The sequence below is a fragment of the Triturus cristatus genome, chromosome 12 (genome assembly GCF_964204655.1).
Source record: "Triturus cristatus chromosome 12, aTriCri1.1, whole genome shotgun sequence".
Lineage (NCBI taxonomy): Eukaryota > Metazoa > Chordata > Amphibia > Caudata > Salamandridae > Triturus > Triturus cristatus.
The window spans coordinates 336,776,038-336,794,410 of record NC_140595.1 but is presented as its reverse complement, the minus strand read 5'-3'; the positions used below and the strand labels follow the sequence as shown (position 1 = coordinate 336,794,410).

General features: G+C 46.9%; 1 long non-coding RNA gene across 1 annotated transcript in view; it reads right to left on the bottom strand.

The window, feature by feature from the left end:
- LOC146775976 (uncharacterized) overlaps positions 1-18,373 on the bottom strand; it is a 254,129-nt gene that overhangs the window by 235,672 nt on the left and 84 nt on the right. Inside the window, exon 2 of the long non-coding RNA XR_014972346.1 lies at positions 7,161-7,298. This is a non-coding gene — a long non-coding RNA (uncharacterized LOC146775976). The remainder of the gene's footprint in view (positions 1-7,160; positions 7,299-18,373) is intronic.

Genomic DNA, 18,373 nt, shown 5'->3' with positions numbered 1-18,373 from the left:
TCCGAGATCTGGACGCAATCAGAAAGATTCCCCTGATGCTGTGCCCACAGGAACTTCAGGTCCCACTGCAGAACCCGCATATGCCACCTTGTATAGTCCACCAGCAGGAGTCCATGAGGTCCAGTAGCCTCAGGGTCAGTCTGACCAAAACCCGGGATAGAGGCTGAAAGATCAGAATCATAGCCTGAATATCCCAGACTCGATGCTTGGGAGGATAAGCCCGAAACTGCGCTGTGCCCAGAACCGCTCAGATGAAAAGGAGCTTCTGAGAGGTGCATCAGGTGTGACTTTGGCATATTGATGGTGAATCCCAGCGGATGCAGGAGGTTAGCCGTAGTATGGTGGTGGGAGACAACAGCCTGGGGCGAGCCCGCCTTCAACGGCCAGTCGTCGAGATAGGGGAAGACTGGAACCCCTGATCTGCACAGATGAGCTGCGACCACTGCCATCAACTTCGTGAACACCCGAGGGAGGGGCGCTGGTAAGGCCAAAGGGCAGCACGGTAAACTGAAAGTGCTTGTGACCTACCGTGAACCGTAGGTAACACCGATGGGCCGATGAGCCGGCAGGACAGGGATGTGAAAATGAGCGTCCTGCAAGTCCAACGCTACCATCCAGTCTCCAGGGTCGACGGCAGACAGGACCTGAGCCTGTGTCAACATTTTGAACTTCTCCTTCTGTAGGAAGCGGTTGACATTCTTGAGATCCAAGATAGGACGGCGGCCTTCGTCCTTCTTGGGCACCAGAAAGTAGTAAGAATAACAACCACAACCTACTTCTGGGGCAGGAACTTGCTCAATGGCCAAGACAGCCATAACTTCCTGTTGGAGAAGGACCAAGTGATCCTCCGATATGCGATGGAATTGAGGTGGCCTGGATGGAGGGGAAGTCTCGAAGGAGAGGGAGTAGCCCCTTCGGACCATCTGCAAACCCACCTGTCCGACGTGATGTTGAGCCAGTGGGGGAGGTGATGGTGGATCCTGCCGCCCACTGGCGAATGGTGGCCCTGAAAGGTCAGATTAGGAGGGCTTGGATGCTGCTGCAGAGGGGGTGCTGGTGGACTGGCCCATCTGCTGGCCCCCAGACCCATGACGGTGGGTCCCACGTCCCCGGCCGCACAGAGGCTGGACAGCTTGTGCAGGCCTGTAGCTCTGGACGGAATGTGGCAGGGCACCCCTTCCGTAGCCACAAATGGGGCGAAAAGCAAACTGCGTGGGGCGAGAGGTGGAAGCGAGGCCCAAGGAGCTGGCCGTAGCCCTGAAGTCCTTAAAGCGCTCGAGTGCGTTTTCTGCTTTGTTGCCAAACAAGCGACGGCCATCAAAGGGCATGTCCAAAAGTGTAGCTTGGACATCACCTGAAAAGCCAGAGGACCTCAGCCAGGCATAGCGTCTCAGGGCTACTGACGTTGAAATTGTCCTGCCCAGCGAGTCAGCAGTGTCCAGTCCACATCATATGGCGAACTTTGCTGCATCTCTCCCTTTGGCAACTGCACGAGAGAGCCTGGCCCGGGCCTCCTCCAGGCACTGTGACAGCATCTGCACTACGTGCCCCACACAGAGTGGGTGTAATGGCCCAAGACACATGCGGTGTTCACCGACAGCAGTCCTAAGCTGGAGGAAGAAAACATTTTCTTCCCAAGGTGGTCTAACTTCTTGGATTCCCTATCCGGTGGAGCGGTAGGGAAGTCAAGGCTTGGACCACCAAACTCTCAGGGGTGGGGTGTAGAGAGAGGAAAATGGGGTTGCCCGGGCCGGGCAGTGGCATCGGGCAATCATCCTATCCACAGGAGCCCTTGTGTTGGGCTTGGACCACGTTCTCAAAAGGATGAGCATGAGGGCCTCATTGAACGGCAGCAGGGGCTCTGCAGAGGCCACTGCCAGTTGAAGCACCTCGGTTTGGAGGTTAGTCCTGACCGCCACCGTAGGAAGCTCAAGGTTTAAGGTCTCAGACACTATACGCAACACCACAGCATATGATGCACCCTCCTCCATAGCCACGGTAGGGGGAGATAGCATGCCAAGGTCTAGGGAGGTATCAATCAATCAATAAATCAGGGGTTTGTAAAGCACGCTACTCACCCGTGAGGGTCTCAAGGTGCGGGGGGGGGGGAGTGGTTCTGGATCAGTCGAAGAGCCAGGACTTGAGGTCCCTCCTGAACATGTGCAGGGTCGGGGAGCATCTGATGCTCACAGCGCGCTTGTTCTAGGCCTTCGCAGCGATGTAGGAGAAAGCTCTCCTGCCGGTTCTGTTCCTGTGGATGCGGGGGACCTCGGCCAACTCGGCGGAGCGGAGGTTCCTCTTGGGTACATGGAAGGACACAGTCTCATTGAGGTATTTGGGTCTGATGTTGTTGAGGGATTTGTAGGCATTGGTGAGGAGTTTGAAGGTGACCCTCTTCTCGACGAGGAGCCAGTGGAGGCCTCGTAGGTGTTGGGTCATGTGCTCGTGACACGGACTCCAGAGGACGAGTCTGGCTGGTGCGTTCTGGATGGTTTGTAGTTTGCATAGAGTTCTGTTGATTCCGGCATAGAGGGCGTTGCTGTAGTCCATTCTGCTGGTTATGAGTGTGTGGGTGACGGTCTTCCTGCAGTCAGGAGGATCCATTTGAAGGTCTTACGGAGGATGCGAAGGTAGTTGAAACTAGTGGAGGTGACGGCGTTAATCTGGCGGTTCATGGAGAGGGAGGAGTCCAGGATGATGCAGAGGTTCCGAGCGTGGTCTGTCGGGGTGGGTTTCCGGGGGCGGAAGGCCACCAGGTGTTGTCTCGACTGTTTGGCAAAGAAGCTCCACGGCGGAAAGAGAGATATGCCGGGATCGGATGTATTTGTCCAACCTAAATGAATAGCATCTACATATATACAGAGAGGCACGCAATCAAGACCGTTGCCCAGCTTCACTTCTTAGAACCAACTCTTGTCCTGAAAAGGATTGCCGCAGTCGTTTGTACAATATACTAGGAGATGATATAACTAACTTCGAACTGAAAACGCATCTCCATATTTTAATTTGCCAAGAATTTTTTTTTATCGTTGCACAGTATGACAGAAACGTCTTTTACAGCGGGTCTCATGCCTTTTGCCTGATGATCCATAAGACACCCAGACATCATTCACGTGTATCTCATTCTCTAGTACCTTGCAGTTGGTCCTGAAGAAGGTGGTACTTCCACTGAAACGCGCGTTGACCGCGACATAGAGATATTGAAAATTAACAATCTTTTCACTCTGTTTATCTGAGAAATCTGACCAATCCAAGAGTTCTATTTCTTTCTCTTTTTTATATCTCCCTTCTATTTCTTATTGTATGAATGCAAGTATGAGTGATAAGTAAATGTTTTTGTACATTACAGATGTCTAGGATGTTTTTCTCTCTTTTTTACATTAAATGTGTAATTTGTTTGTATCAAAATCCAAAAAAATTTTTCTTTTTGTTTCAAGTCATGTGTAAATTATAAAACACAACAAAAGAAATAATAAAAATTGTTTGTTGTCTAAAAACTAAAATGGATTGACATTGCTTTGGTGAAAACGTAATTTAATTCACTTATGACATTTTGATCGGGTAATGCAGAATCTGAACAGATCAATATAAAAAGTGTATAGGCCGGTTTAGAGGTTTCTACATTATTTGCTGTGTCCTCTCCCTCCTCTAGGGCCTAAATTGAATTAGGGAGCCCTTTTGCTTAACCTAACTTGTTGTCTCAGGCGGCGGTGCATGGTCTGAGGATGAAGACCTCGGTCTTCTCTGAGTTGAGCTTCAAACAGCTGTCTTGCATCCAGACTGCCACGTTCTTCATTCCTTCCTGGAAACAGTCTTGTGTCTTTGGCATCCTTCGTGAGCGAGAGGATGAGCTGGGTGTCGTCGGCATATGATACAATGCTGAGCCCATGCTGTCTGATGATGGCGGTGAGGGGGTCCATGTAGATGTTGAAGAGTGTGGGGCTCAGTGATGATCCCTGAGGTACTCCGCAGTTAATTTCAGTGGGGTCGGAGAGGAAGGGAAGGTGTCGAATCCTCTAGGTTCTGCCGGAGAGGAAGGATTGGATCCAGTCCAGGGCGGATCCTTGTATTCCTTCTTCATGAAGTCTGGCTGTGAGCATACGATGTGAGACGGTGTCTAAGGCTGCGGAGAGGTCCAGAAGGATGAGGGCCGCAGTGTGTCCCTGGTCCAGTAGCATGCGGATGTCTTCCGTGGCGGTGAGGAGGGCGGTCTCATTGCTGTGGTTGCTGCGGAATCCGGACTGGGAGGTGTCTAGGATGGAGTTCTCTTTGAGGAAGGAGGTCAGCTAGGCGTTCACAAGTCTCTCTGTGACTTTGGCCGCGAAGGGGAGGAGAGAGATGGGCCGGTAGTTTTTCAGGTCTGTTGGGTCGGCCGTTGATATCCAGACCACTGGCCTCACCCAACTACTCTCTCCAGTCCAATTCTTCTAAATGGTCTGCCAGAGGGTCCACAGACCCCTCCCAGTCCTCCTCACCCTCCTCTGGTAGCCACTCAGGGCGATAGGGAACACCAGGGGAGAACAGTGGTACAAAATTACCGGTCATCGCCGTTGCCGACATTGGTCGATGCTAGTCTGGCTACGTGTCCACATCGAGGGGAAGGCTAGGGTCGACGTCGGCTGGGGACACAACCGGCCTCGGCGGGGGTGGATGTGTTGCCACTAGATTCGGTGCAAGAGGTGTCAAGAGGTCAACCGGTGCCGATACGGATCCAGACCTGGATCCCTGAGGGCCCTGCAGTGCCGGAGCCGAAGGCATCGAAGGCCTAGAACCCCCAGCTGAGTCCGCAGGGCCAGAAGGCACCCCGGCGGAGTCGGGCTGCTCAAAGATCGAGTGGAGGGCTTCGTAAAAACTACGAAGTTGGGCAGGGGTCACCCCGGCTCCTGTGAAGGGAGGAAGGCTCGGTGTCGACCCAACAGACTCTGTGGGCAGAGCCGGACGACTACCTTCCGAAACCCACATCGCGTGGGCCGACGGACGGGGAGAACACGAAGAGCGACGATGCTTCTTCGCCTTCTTTTTGTGCTTCAACTTACCCGAAGACGATGAGTGGTGATATGGCTCTGTGACTGGTTACGCGACCTACCTCTCGATCAAGACCTCAAGCAGAGCGAGCTGCAAGGCCTCAAGAAGCTTTCGAGGCTGCTCCCGCAAAGACTTCAGGTTCATGGCCCGGCAGTCGAGTACGACTTCAGGTCTTGGTCACGCTCCAAACACCAAAGGCACACGAGGTGCGGGTCTGTAACCAAAATCAATTTGCGGCAGGAGTCTCAGGCCTTGAAGACGGTTCAAGGATGGGATATCCCAACCTGCATGAGGAGTCGAACGACTCAAAAATATGACAACAAGCCACAAAAAGAGAGTCAAAAAGTGACTCGAGTTACGGCTCTCTACAGATCTGTGCTGGCTGGCGGGGAAAAAGAAATAACTGAGGTCAGCACGCAGGGGCGGCGTCTAAGTAGATACCGCAATGTCATTTTGGCGATCGCGATGCCCACAACGAACGCAGATTCGACCGACGCCACCTACAGATGCGCAGGGGTACTGCTGCGGAAAAAATTCTCTGGATCCAGTCTGGCGCCTGGGGGTAAATCTAAGGTGAGGAATCCATAACTAATAGTCTCTTTCAGATATTACTTATATATTGGCTTCAAGCATCACATTGTCATGTTTGGTTTAAAAAATGCTTTTCAATTTCTAAAAGAAGCCCTGTGCTCCTCTCAAGTACAGGATTTCATTCTAGTTACATAGCCTCAATTCCCCATTAAAAAGTGGCATTTTCCTAACATGCCCTCCTTTTTGTCCTAGCCTTTCATTTTCTATAAGTATGGAAGATTGTTCCCAAATCCACTTGAGCAATCACTTGTTCTACTGCCCAACATTGACACTTTCTCCCCTCACATGTCCATGCATCACGTTTACATCGAGATGACAGCACAGGTCACAGCAGACTTCCCTGTATACAGAAGGGCTACGAGTATGCGAGTATAACTGTGTTAGGGAATCCCAATTGTACTACTCTTTCTGCCACAATGCAAGCAAAAGTGTTAATTCTTGTGAGAACTACATTGACAGGTTTGCAAAGCATCATGAAAAACCAAAGCGGAACAGACCGAATTGCTCCACAGAGGAATGACAAGAAATTAGATCTCTGGCTGCTAATGATATTGTCATTATCAAGCTGGGGGATACAGAGAACTTAAGAGCAGCAGGATAATAGCGCTCAATGCCCACTCCTAGATGGCGGTGCAACCAGATCAATGCTTGTACAGATAAAAGAGAACACAGGTTTTTCTTTAAAGTAATGCTAGATTGATGATAAGGAATATGAGTTTTTAATGTGCCACATCTGGGAGTTCATGACATTTATACGATTCACCAAAGTTTGGCAAACCTACATGAGCAACAAAGTTTCAGAGTGCCAGTTTTGTCTGAAATTCCGATCTAAATATGAGGGGTTTTAAACAAAACATTTGTACCCCACACAAAATCGTTTGTTAAGGACTTTATATACATGATACAGATTCGAATAATGTATAAATCTGATAAACCAAAACATCATCTGGTTACATGTATCATGGCGGGTTTGCACACAAATATTTCCCAAGACCGAGCATTAAAGGTTAGTAAACACTTTTTGAACAGACTGCTGGTCGTACAGACAGACTTCATCAGTTTTATTATTAGGCTTGCAGAGTTAACTCCTACCTATGCACCAAACTGATTCATCTGTCACAGGTTAGTAATGCCACATCCCTCATGTCAATGGCCCAGACATCCCAGAGGATCACACCGCTCACCCACCGCAGTGGCACCTGAAATCATCCACCTATCCAGTATGTTCAGGTGTGATAACAAACCCTGTGTTCCACTTCAAACAAAAATGCCCTGAACTGGCTGCCTCTGGTGTAGGTGAAGGAGCAACAGTTGGTTGGTTTGGCTTCCAAGTCTGCCACTTCCTTGCACTACATCGCCTATTCGGCAGTGTGACTGGCATATGTGTTTACAAAAGGAGCAGGAATTCCGAGGTCTTATGAGAGCACTAAATTTCGGCAGCCATTTTGACCTGCAATTAAAAAACAGCAAGCTCCTGATTGCCATGGTGGTCTATTGAGAATGGAAGCAGTTTGAGTTTTGCTCCGGCGCCAGGGAGAACTTACCTGACAATAACCATAATGCGTCTTCTTCTGTTTGGTGTTTTCATCCATGTAAGGTGTTCTCATGGATCTTCTTCTGCAGGACACAATAACGTGCCTTCAGTCTCCTGACGCATCTTTTTTCAGTCTTGTAAGTCGTACCTGAAGCCAATAGAGAACAGAATAATTTAGTTTAAGGTTGTATGTGCACAAACAACCAAGTGTGTGAATTAACAGGAACAATGAACAGCCTTATGACACTGAAACACGAGCCTGAACTCATTTGAGAGATAAGAGATCTGAGCCACATGGAACCATAGCCTACGAAAACAGATGTTCAAAGAGTAGTTCTTACATAAGTAGGCACATAACCTTCTCTGGAGAGCAAGATATAGTGATGAACAGGACTTCAACAGAAGCAACATTGCTTGCTGGTCTGGCACTTCTCATTTAAATTTCAAACTGTGCATCATATTAACAAGGAGCTAGCGCTGACGTAGTATAATGTTTTGGGGACGAAGCGGTGGTGCAATCAGTGCTCCACTTCTGTTTCACATTATACCTACGCCAGGTATAATGTATGTGGCGTAGGTGTTCCCACGTTAAAAGCCACGTGGAACTGACGCAGTGAAATTTACAACATTTCACTGCGTCACTCTATAACTTGACTATGTCAAAATACCTACAACGTCTAAAATCAGGCTTGAGGATTGACGCAGGTCTTATAACATGGGACTCGCCTCTGTGTTCTGATGCGTTGCTGGAGATGCGTTACTCTTACGACCAACTCCAGCAATGCGCCAATTTCGGACGCAACTGTGAATCCTTGCGCTATGGAGCACTGTATTTAAAATACAGAGCACCCATGGCATTGTTGGTACATTTTCAGTAGGCACAAGAAATCTGATGCGCCAATGCATCGGTTCTTGTATATTTGCCCATGCGTGTCTTGTCTAAGAACAGGTAATGTAGACCTAAAAGCTAGGGCCATAGAAAGATCCTATCTGAAGCATGTGTAAATAGGTACTTAAGTCATTTTTAATCGAAAGACTAAATGTAAGTAGGTTGTTTACTAAACCTCTTGCTATTTGTGGATTCTTCAAAGCTTGCTTGAACCGAACACGCTGCTTTATATCAACCTCTTTTTTGCCATTCCCATTTTCCCCAGGTAAACTCCTTGACCTTTGGTTAAGGATCGGTCCTTCAAATACTTTCTGTGGAGGCCAAACTGTATCACTCCCACCAGATCAATACACACGTTTAGTACATCTGTTACTAGCAAATCTCTAAGTGTATGACTTTGAAAATAGATTGATTTAAGGGACTCTAATCCACTCAACAATTTTGTACTGCTCTATAGATATTCTTTCTTTGGGGAATAGCAGCACTGATTTCCTGCTAAAATTACTTTATGAAATTAATGCTTAATACCTCCACTTGAAGTAAACCTTGTACTATGTCCAGCTGAAGGTTGCACTTCAGACTTTATGACCTTTTAAAATAATGGGGATGTACAACTCTATATTGGAAGGAGTACATTTAGATGTCATGTATTTGACTTTTGTGGATTACCTCTCTGATAGCCCATGATCCAATTTCACTAAGGGAACAACAGATGGTTTATGGAACTACAGAGTGTTTCTGGTTCCAACCAAGTGGACTATCTTAAAAGTAGGTCTCACTTATGCCAGGATTTGGCCATTCATTCAACTATGTGGTCCACAGTCTAAAAAAAGACAACCACCCCACATCCCACCACACCCCCAATGATGTACCAATCAGATTATTATCATTAAAGGTTGCTGATCTAAGGAAAAAACGTCAAGATTACAAATGGGTCTATTTAATTAGGACTACAGTCAGATCATGGTGTACATGAAACCTGGTTATCCATTCCTTGTCACCTCAATAGCTATCAGATCTTTCTTGTACCAGCGCCTAGCATATAGTAACAATTATTTTCTTGGAAAGAAAAGCAGAGTTTCTTCAAGTGTGGGACTACAGGAGATGGAGCAGCAGAATGTGTGTGAACCAAATGAAAATACCCTGATGAGCGTGTCTGAAGTGGTTACTACTGTAACAGGTATTATAGCTGTCAGAAGCTCTGGAGCACTTTCATTACTCAAAAGTACCACTTAGTATTGAAAAAGCAGGAGACCCGCTGAACTAGATCATTCAACTCAGAAAAAGGAGGACAGCAGAAGGACATGCTTGCTCCTTTTTTATTACATATTAGTGCCATGGAAAATTATCTTGCTGGGGTCTTTCTGACCCTTCTGTGATTGCAAAGCTGCCCTCTATTGATTTTTGTGAACAATGCAGTTTAGCTATCAAGGAGAGTGACATATCTTGAGCAGTTTGTGATTAAAATATGGCATATATGGAATAACCTAGGCTCAAAATCAACATAGCTGAAGCGCTTATGTCTCTGTGCCGAAACAAATGTGGTTATGAAAAGTATAGAGTAACTGGTACAATCCTGAAAAGGATATATTCCTTCCATTATTTGAGCACTTAGATGCTAACCTAAATTGGAGTCCAATGGTATCTTTCAATTTAAGTAATGTAGCAAAATGTAATGCTGGTATTTAGAGTTTTGTTGAATGAAAGGGAAATATGCATACAGCATCTGCACTTAAGATTTATCAGTCAATAAGTGTGGGGGCTGCCACATACAGAGAGGCAATCTGGGGGTGTTCTGAAAAGTAATACCTCAAGATAAGAGAAAACAGTTGCTTGTGGCAGATGCTTGGCCTACCCCAGGCAGTCACCCCCTTTTCCATACACCAAGAACTTGATGTGGTATACTTGAAGTATAGAAGAAAATGTGCCCTATTGATGTGGATTTTAGTGTGAACACATTTTTTCCCCTGATCTCACAAGATCAATTTCGATAGATATAACTTCCAAAAATATTCCCTATGTCAATTTATGGCTGGAGTAAATTAATGCCACACTGCAGAAAATATATTGCAGATAGGTTTGTAGGCATTTCAATAAAATCTTGATTTCTTTTAAAGGCAAATGTGCTCGCTTGTTCTTTTGAAGGACCAAGAAATGACTGAGATATGTAAACCATCTGTGAAGGCTCACAAACGCCTTAAAATTGGTCTGGGATAAAGCAATATTTAGAATGAGTCCCTAATTCACATAAAAGGGATTTACTTGCTCAATTATAATTTGGTTTTCCCACAGAAATGTTGTGTTTCCCTATGGTAAGACATGTGGAAAAACACATTTTTTGACCATGTGCCAAATCTCATCTAAATCATTTATGCACTTCGTTTTCTTAAGTTCTATAATATCCTCAGGAGAAAATACCTAAAGCAATGCTACTAACAATGGGTTATCATAGCTGAAGACCAGACGTTTTGCATTTTCTTTGGATGAATTCCCTTATGACTACTTTTGTCGCATCCAGATATATATCAGCAGCCTGCAAGATCAGAACCACCTTGAGGGAACAATGTATAATCATGAGCTCCACTCAGCTTAGTTATTGCACTTTTTTACTTTTATTACATCGTATTACTATTTTGGAAGAATGGAATTGCATTGTTCTAATGATATTTTAGTAGCTTTGTTATAAAGACTCTTAACCAAAATAAACTATTTCAATCTACTACATGTGTTCCCATCCATGTAGCCCCAGGGACAACCCGATGTTTAAATAGCTCTCGTTAATCCATAGGAATTCTAAAGAAAAGAGTACCTCTTTTACAACTCAGTGACTCTTTGTTCAATATTGAATGTGTGTACCCAAGAACCTGATGTGCTACTCCTGGAAGAGAATGTTGTACTTTGCATCCTTACTTTAAGAAACGGTTCTTTTGAGCCAAAATCCATTCCGATTAAAAAAAAACTCAAACAAGAAGGGCAGATAGTTGAAACACATCTACCTATTTATAATACAGTAACATATCTTCATCAGTACAGGTAGTACACATAAAGCCCATTAGTATGTTCAAAAATGTTACAACCACTTATAAAGTGGCAAACCATTACCCTGGTAGCAAATATCAAACATGTATAACACCTCACATGTGAAACCTTAGCAAGAGTGCAGGTGTTCACCTTCCAGGGAAATCATTTTGGCTACATTCACAAGCAAGACCTCATTTTTTCTTTATTTCTTCCTAAATTACTCATATCAAGATTACATGCCAATTATAGGTATAAGAGTATTTCCATAATGCTCTAGAGGGAAGCACATAAAAAGTGCTATAAGAGATTGTCGTGGAGTCCCAAAGAACAAGTGTTGTTTAAAATATAGCTCCAAAAGGAGAGAAACAATTTAATTGGTAACATCAGTACATATGATGTTCATTAGCAAAAAATTAAATAAAAAGTGGCCTCAGTATGGAAGCATTATCATTAATGAGCAGAAGCAGTTAAAAGGAGCTTGCTCAGTATTGGCCATGGAAATTAGTGAGACAATACCTATTTTTGCATGATCATCCCAAACGTTTTGGACTGATGCTGGTGGTGGTACTCTGGATGTGCAGTGAATCCTGTCTAATGGGTCTCAGTGCCAGTGCTCTGTCCCTTAAAAGGTGTATGTCTAATTGGTTTATCCACAATTGGTCTAAGTTAACTTACTAATTCCCTAGTATATGGTAACAGGGGTACCCAGGGTCCGTAGGTTAAGTGTAAGCACACTCGTAAGTACATGGGCCATGTTTTACCATTAAAGTGTGACAGACATAACCACTCCAAAATGATTATAAAATTACCTGCTGTGCTCTATCACACTCATGAGCTCATTGTACATAGAATAATCTACATATTGCCCATACTAAAACAATAACGCAACTAAGTATGAGTTGACATCAACATAATGACAAAGTGTAGGTAAAAAAATCTTTACAGACTTAGGGCCTTGATATATGGGTTACTCAGTCACAACGGTAACAGATATTCAGTCCGCCGAAATATAAATCCCATTATATCTCACGGCATATTATATTTCGGCGGGTGGGATATCCGTCACCATTGTGACGGAGAAACCTGTCCACCAAGATCTAAATCAGACGCTTATGTACAAATAATCAAGAAGCTGTATTGGAGAAGGGCTTGCTATTGTATTACCTAACACTGTCTCAATCCAAATATGTTAAATAGAGATCTTACTTGCACTGGTTATATTCCATTATAAATTTGCCCTTTCAACAGGGTCTTCGGAAATGTTTTGGCCTTTTTGCTGGCTGTAGAATTTTGTTCACTTTACCCCTACTAATCGGTGGTTAAGTGCTTGTGCTCCTCCTTTTCAACATGATGAAATTTGTATGCACCTAATTGGCATCTTAATTTACCTATACGTCCCTAGTATATGGTACCAGAGCCTGTAAGTTAAATGTTGAAAGTGGGATGCCACACTTGTGCCACCCACTGCAGTGAAAATGCAAACATGAATACAGGCCTGTAATGTGCAGCACAGTGGTGGAAGTTTTAACTTTAAATTCAACCTGTCAAAATTAACCCTGGGCGTAGCTCGCGAAGTAGCACTACGCGAAGCTACGCAAAGTGCACTTCGCCCTACGCGAGCTACGCACTGTGCAAGATGTCGTTTTCAATGATTGCACAGTGCGGACAAGCAACCGGCACTGTGCAATCATTGAAAACGGCATCTTGCACAGTGCGTGCTGTAGTTTTCTGCCGCTCTAGTAGATTTTTACTCGAGCGGCAGATTTCTCAACGTGGACTGGTAGTTTCTCATCGCGAGCGGTCGCGAGGCTACGCGACCACTCGCAATGAGAAACCTGACCTCCTCGCGTTGAGAATCTCGCCGGGAGGTTTATTTTCCACGCTCGCGATCGCCAACTTGATGTTGCTGATCGTGAATGAGGAAAAAGTCTCGCCGGGAGGTCATTTTGCTTGCTTGCAGTCGCCAACTCGACATTGAGGACCGCGAGCAAGCAAAAAATGACCGCTGCACTACGCAACACTACGCTACGCGTGTTCGCACTGTGCTACGTGCAATTCGCGTAGTGCAAAGTAGCGTAAATTTCGCAAACTATGCGAACGTAGCGTAGTGCTTTGCCCAGGCTTAGTCAAAATAACCACTTTTGACAGGCCTAAAACCCACCCTTTAGATACTTAAAAGTCACCGCTAAGTAAACCTTACTGCCCATTTAGGTAGTGTGCATGGTAGTTAAATGTAGGATATTTAAAGGTTAATGTTAAATGTTTCCATACAGTGACTAGTAACCCAAAGCTATTTTCACTGCAACAGAGTTAGGCGCTACATAGGAAAGCACCAGGATACAGTATTAAGTTTAATAAATGTAATCTCCCCTCAAACACTACAAAATTAACTTTTAGACTTCTTGAAATATTTATTAAAAGCAAAATTCACTAGCGAAGTCAGATTTGTAATAAATACTTTGGAAAGATGACTGTTCAAAATCCACATTTGCCCTGCATGCAAATCCTGGCAGCTACATCTGGATTTTGCTCTCTCCCTTCTGCCAGCCAGTAATTAGCATTTCAGTGGGTGTGAATGAAGTCTGATCTTGCTCTCAGGGTGGAGAGGTGGTATTTTGCCCTTGACAGGATTGCCTCTGGAGTGGGCCCAAGGACTTAACGTCAAAGAGGCCTACCCTTTCACAAGCAGATGTAGGTAACACCAAGGCCTGCATCCTTCTCTTGTCCCCACAGCCAGAGCAGTCTCCATCACAGGGGGGGCTCTTGTTGACATCATAGTGTCAGATCTGCGTGACAGATCTTCTGGGTGTTTTCATATGACATTTGAGGCACACCTCAAAGAAGGGAAACAGTATGATCAGTCAATCAATCATTTCCATTTATAGAGCGCGCTTAACCATGAGGGTCTCAAGGCGCAGGGGGGGGGGTGCTGCTACTGCTCGAAGAGCCAGGTCTTGAGGTGCTTCCTGAAGCTGAGATGGTCCTGGGTCAGTCGTAGGTAAATGGGGAGGGAGTTCCAGGTCATCGCTGCCAGGTAGGAGAATGATCTTCCCCCGGTGGTGGTTCTGCGAATCCGTGGGACGAGGGCGAGGCTGGTGGAGCGAAGCTGGCGGGTGGGGGTGTAGAACGAGAGGCGGCCGTTGAGGTATTCGGGGCCCATGTTGTGGAGCGCTTTGTGTGCATGGGTGAGCAGTCTGAACGGGATTCTTTTGTTGACGGGGAGTCAGTGGAGGTTCCTCAGGTGGGTGGATATGTGGCGAGGGATGTTGAGGATGAGTCATGTGGAGGCGTTCTGTATGCGCTGGAGACGATTCTGAAGTTTGGCGGTGGTTCCTGCGTATAGGGCGTTCCCGTAGTCCAGCCGGCTGGTGACGAGGGCCTGGGTGACTGTTCTTCTGGTTTCTGTGGGGATCCATCGGAAGATCTTTTGAAGCATGCGCAGGGTGTTGAAGCATGAGGATGAGACGGCATTGACTTGTTTGGTCATTGTGAGGGAGGAGTCCAGGATGAATCCCAGGTTGCATGCGTGGTCCGTGGGTGTTGGTGCGGTGCCCAGCGCCGAGGGCCACCAGGAGTCGTCCCAGGCAGATGGGGATTGTCCGAGGATGAGGACCTCTGTCTTGTCCGAGTTGAGCTTAAGACAGCTGTGCTTCATCCATTCTGCTACCTCTTTCATACCTTCCTGAAGGTTGGTTTTGGCGATGGCTGGGTCCTTGGTGAGGGAGAGTATCAGCTGGGTGTCGTCGGCATAGGAGATGATGTTGATGTTGTGTTCTCGTGCGATGGTGGTGAGGGGGCTCATGTAGATATTGAAGAGCGTTGGACTGAGTGAGGATCCTTGAGGCACGCCGCAGATGATCTTGGTGGCCGCGGAGTGGGGGGGAGGCGGACTCTCTGGGTTCTGCCAGAGAGGAACGAAGTGACCCATTCCAGGGCCTTTCCTTGGATTCCAGTGTTGTCGAGGCGGTGTATTAGGGTGCGGTGGCATTCGGTGTCAAAGGCTGCTGAGAGGTCTAGGAGGATGAGGGCGGCTGTTTCTCCGTTGTCCATCAGGGTTCTGATGTCGTCAGTGGCTGCGATGAGAGCGGTCTCGGTGCTGTGGTTGGTTCGAAATCCGGACTGGGAAGGGTCGAGCGAGTTGTTTGCCTCGAGGAAAGCAGTCAGCTGTTTGTTGACGGTCTTCTCGATGACTTTAGCCGGCAAAGGGGAGAAGAGAGATGGGGTGGAAGTTCTTGAGGTCCTTGGGGTCCGCTGTGGGTTTCTTCAGGAGGGCGTTGATCTCTGCGTGTTTCCAGCTCTCAGGGAAGGTTGCTAACTTGAAGGAGCTGTTTATGATGTTCCGCAGGTGGGGTGTGATGGTGGTGTCGGCTTTGTTGAAGATGTGATGGGGGCATGGGTCGGAGGGGGAGCCAGAGTGGATGGTGTTCATGACGTGGATGGTGTCTTGACTGCTGATGGGGGTCCAAGAGCTGATGGTGGTGGTGGGGGGGTTCGCTGGTTTGATGTCCGGAAGTGGAGTTTGGGGTCCGAAGCTGTCGTGTATAGCTGCAATCTTGCGTTGGAAGATCGGGCGAGGGAGTTGCAGAGGTCTTGCGAAGGGGTGATGTAGTTGTTGCTGGCGTTGGGGTTGGATAGCTCTTTGACGAAGCTGAAGAGTTCCTTGCTGTTATGGGTGTTGTTGTCCAGTCGCTCTCTGAACGATGTCCTCTTGGTGGCCCGGATCTGCTGATGGTATTCGCAGGTGGCGTTTTTGAGGGCTGTCATGTTTTCTGTTGTTCGTTTGTGGCACCAGGTCTTTTCGAGTGTGCAGCAGGATCTCTTTGCGGTTTTGAGGGCCTCTGTGAACCATGAGGGTTTTCTAGTGGCGGTCTTGCCGTGGGGGTTCTTCAGTAGGGCGAGGTCGTTGGCGCAGTTGGTGATCCACTGTGCGAGGTTGTGGGCTGCGTCGTTGGTGTCGGGTATGTTGGTGTCAGCCGGTGGGTTCTGGCTCAGTGATGTGGTAAGCTGGTCTGTGGTGATTTTACTCCAGCATTGTAGCCGTCCGGGATGGCTATAGCGATGTCAGGGGCTGAGGAGGCGTTCATCCAGGTTTCCGTGAGGAAGGCGACGTCAGGTGCTGTTGTGTCGAGGAGGTCCCAGAGTTCTATGGCATGCTTGTGAACGGAGCGGGTGTTGAGGAGGATGCACTTGAGGTGGTTGTTGTGGTTTGGTTTGGCGTGCGGGGTCGGAGGCAGGTGAATTTGCAGGCTTGACAGGTGAATGGTCCGTGGGTGCGCCTTGGGGTGGCTTGATAGCAGGCGGGTGGTCGTCCGGTGTTGAGTGCGTTGAGGGTGGCAGTGTCGTACTTCAGTCGGGTGTCCTGGTTCCTGCGGGGGCCAGAGGTTCTGACACTGGGCGCGTTCCGGGCGCGTTCCAGGTGCAGACGGTCGCAGACGGGCTTGCCTTTGGCGCGCCAGCGGTGCGTCCGCTGCGTGTCCGCACGGTCTCCTCCATAAATGGCGAAGTGGGAGTAAGGAGCAGCTGGGAGCGGGGCGGCGTCGGGGAGCGGGTACAGAAGAGAAAAAGGGGCGGAGTGGGGGTTCACAGAGCGGGAGAAATACAGTCACAGGGAGTGCAGAAAAGAGCTAAACACAGGGCACAAAGCACAAGCAACAATGGGCAAAGTAAAAAACACAAAATACTCAGAGCAGACGGAGCACAGGAGCAGCGGCGAACTCGCGGCAGCAGCGGTGAAGGTCCTGGTCACACACGGGGAGCCGTGCGGTGCGTGGAGCGGGTCAAGGGTCACAAAAAAATGTGTGTGTATCTACAGTTTGGTCGCAGAAAGCTTAGGATTGATCTACCATACATCTAGTTCTGAGGTTGTTGTGGGTACAGGGGCTGCCTAAAACTAGAATCTGGTGTTAAATGTCAGAGGACGCTTGGATTACCATAGTGCACTCCCCACAAATGCCCCATCCCTCGGAGCCTAAGTTTAGTGTGACTAACAGCTTCGCCATCTTGAAAACGCTCAAAAGTGGGTAGGATTACCCCTGGAACCTTTACCCTCCCATTAATTACCGCCTCCCCAGGGGTCGTTCCAATGCACTAGCTCATGTCAGGCATAAATGTGGCATTTACCAGCACCAACTTCAGAACACTCCTGGACCTGTGGAACATCAGAAGTGGGGTGAATCTGATGTCTGAGGCCAAAGAAGAGCCTTGAAGACTGACCTGCCCTCCCCTCTTATACCCAATCAAAGAGTTAGTCTTCAAGAGTCATAACACTGACTTCCTGTTAAAGCTACATAGACACAATAATCTGCAAAAGGTCTTTTCCAGTAACCACCAAGCTATCCAGTGGCAAATTGACTTGGACTGACCCTCTGCCGGATGCTCTGTAAGTCCATCGGTGCCTCCCCAGAGGTTCTGGGTGGGGGCTTTAGAAATGTACTCTTGTGGTGGATTAGGACACAAAGGACTGAAGTCAGAAGGTAAAATCCTTGACAAGGGTGGATCTAGTTAGTGTATCCGACCCACACACCATCAGTCAGCATCAAATTACACCTAGGTCCTGTTCTACTGTGACTATCATTGGCAGTTTGTTCTTCTTGGCCCTATGTCTGCTTAAAACTTTAAGATTTCATATGTCCAGTTTTACTTACTTAATATTTTTTCATTTAGGTGTCATTTTATTAAATTTTACTCTAGCTGTCTAATTCGGTGTGGGTTGTTTAATGCTTTGCATTACGACATTGTTACTGTTTTAGTACTGTATAAATACCTTGCACATTGTCTCTAACAGAAGCCTGTCTGCTTTGTACTATTGCTACCAAGGGGGTTGTTGTCAGGTTTTTTTCGCGACTGTAGTGAATATTACTTGAGGTGAATACGTACCTTCCTCAAGAAACAAACCTAATTTCTTACCGATTCCAGTGAGCCAAATACTTGTGTGTGCCACATTAGGTGACTTTATAACTTCTAGGTCAAGGTTCTATATATATGAGGAGCGGAGATCATCGTGTATCTGTGTGTGTGGGAAGGGATTTATCTCAGTCTTAAGTGCATATGGCATTGTAGTCATTAAGTCACATATTTGCACAGCTGGACCTAGATTCTCGTATCTCCTACGCACAATCCTCAGTTAGGTATAAGTTAAAGAGTAACACGTTCGCACAATTATTGTTTAAAATGTAATAGTAAGCCTATTGTAATTTAACACATATGTATAACTTTATAAATATTGTGAGAAACATTTTCTCACAGGCCTAAGATATTGTAACTCAGTCACAGGCAGACAAAGTAACTCTTGTGACGTCGGTGCCCGAGCTCTG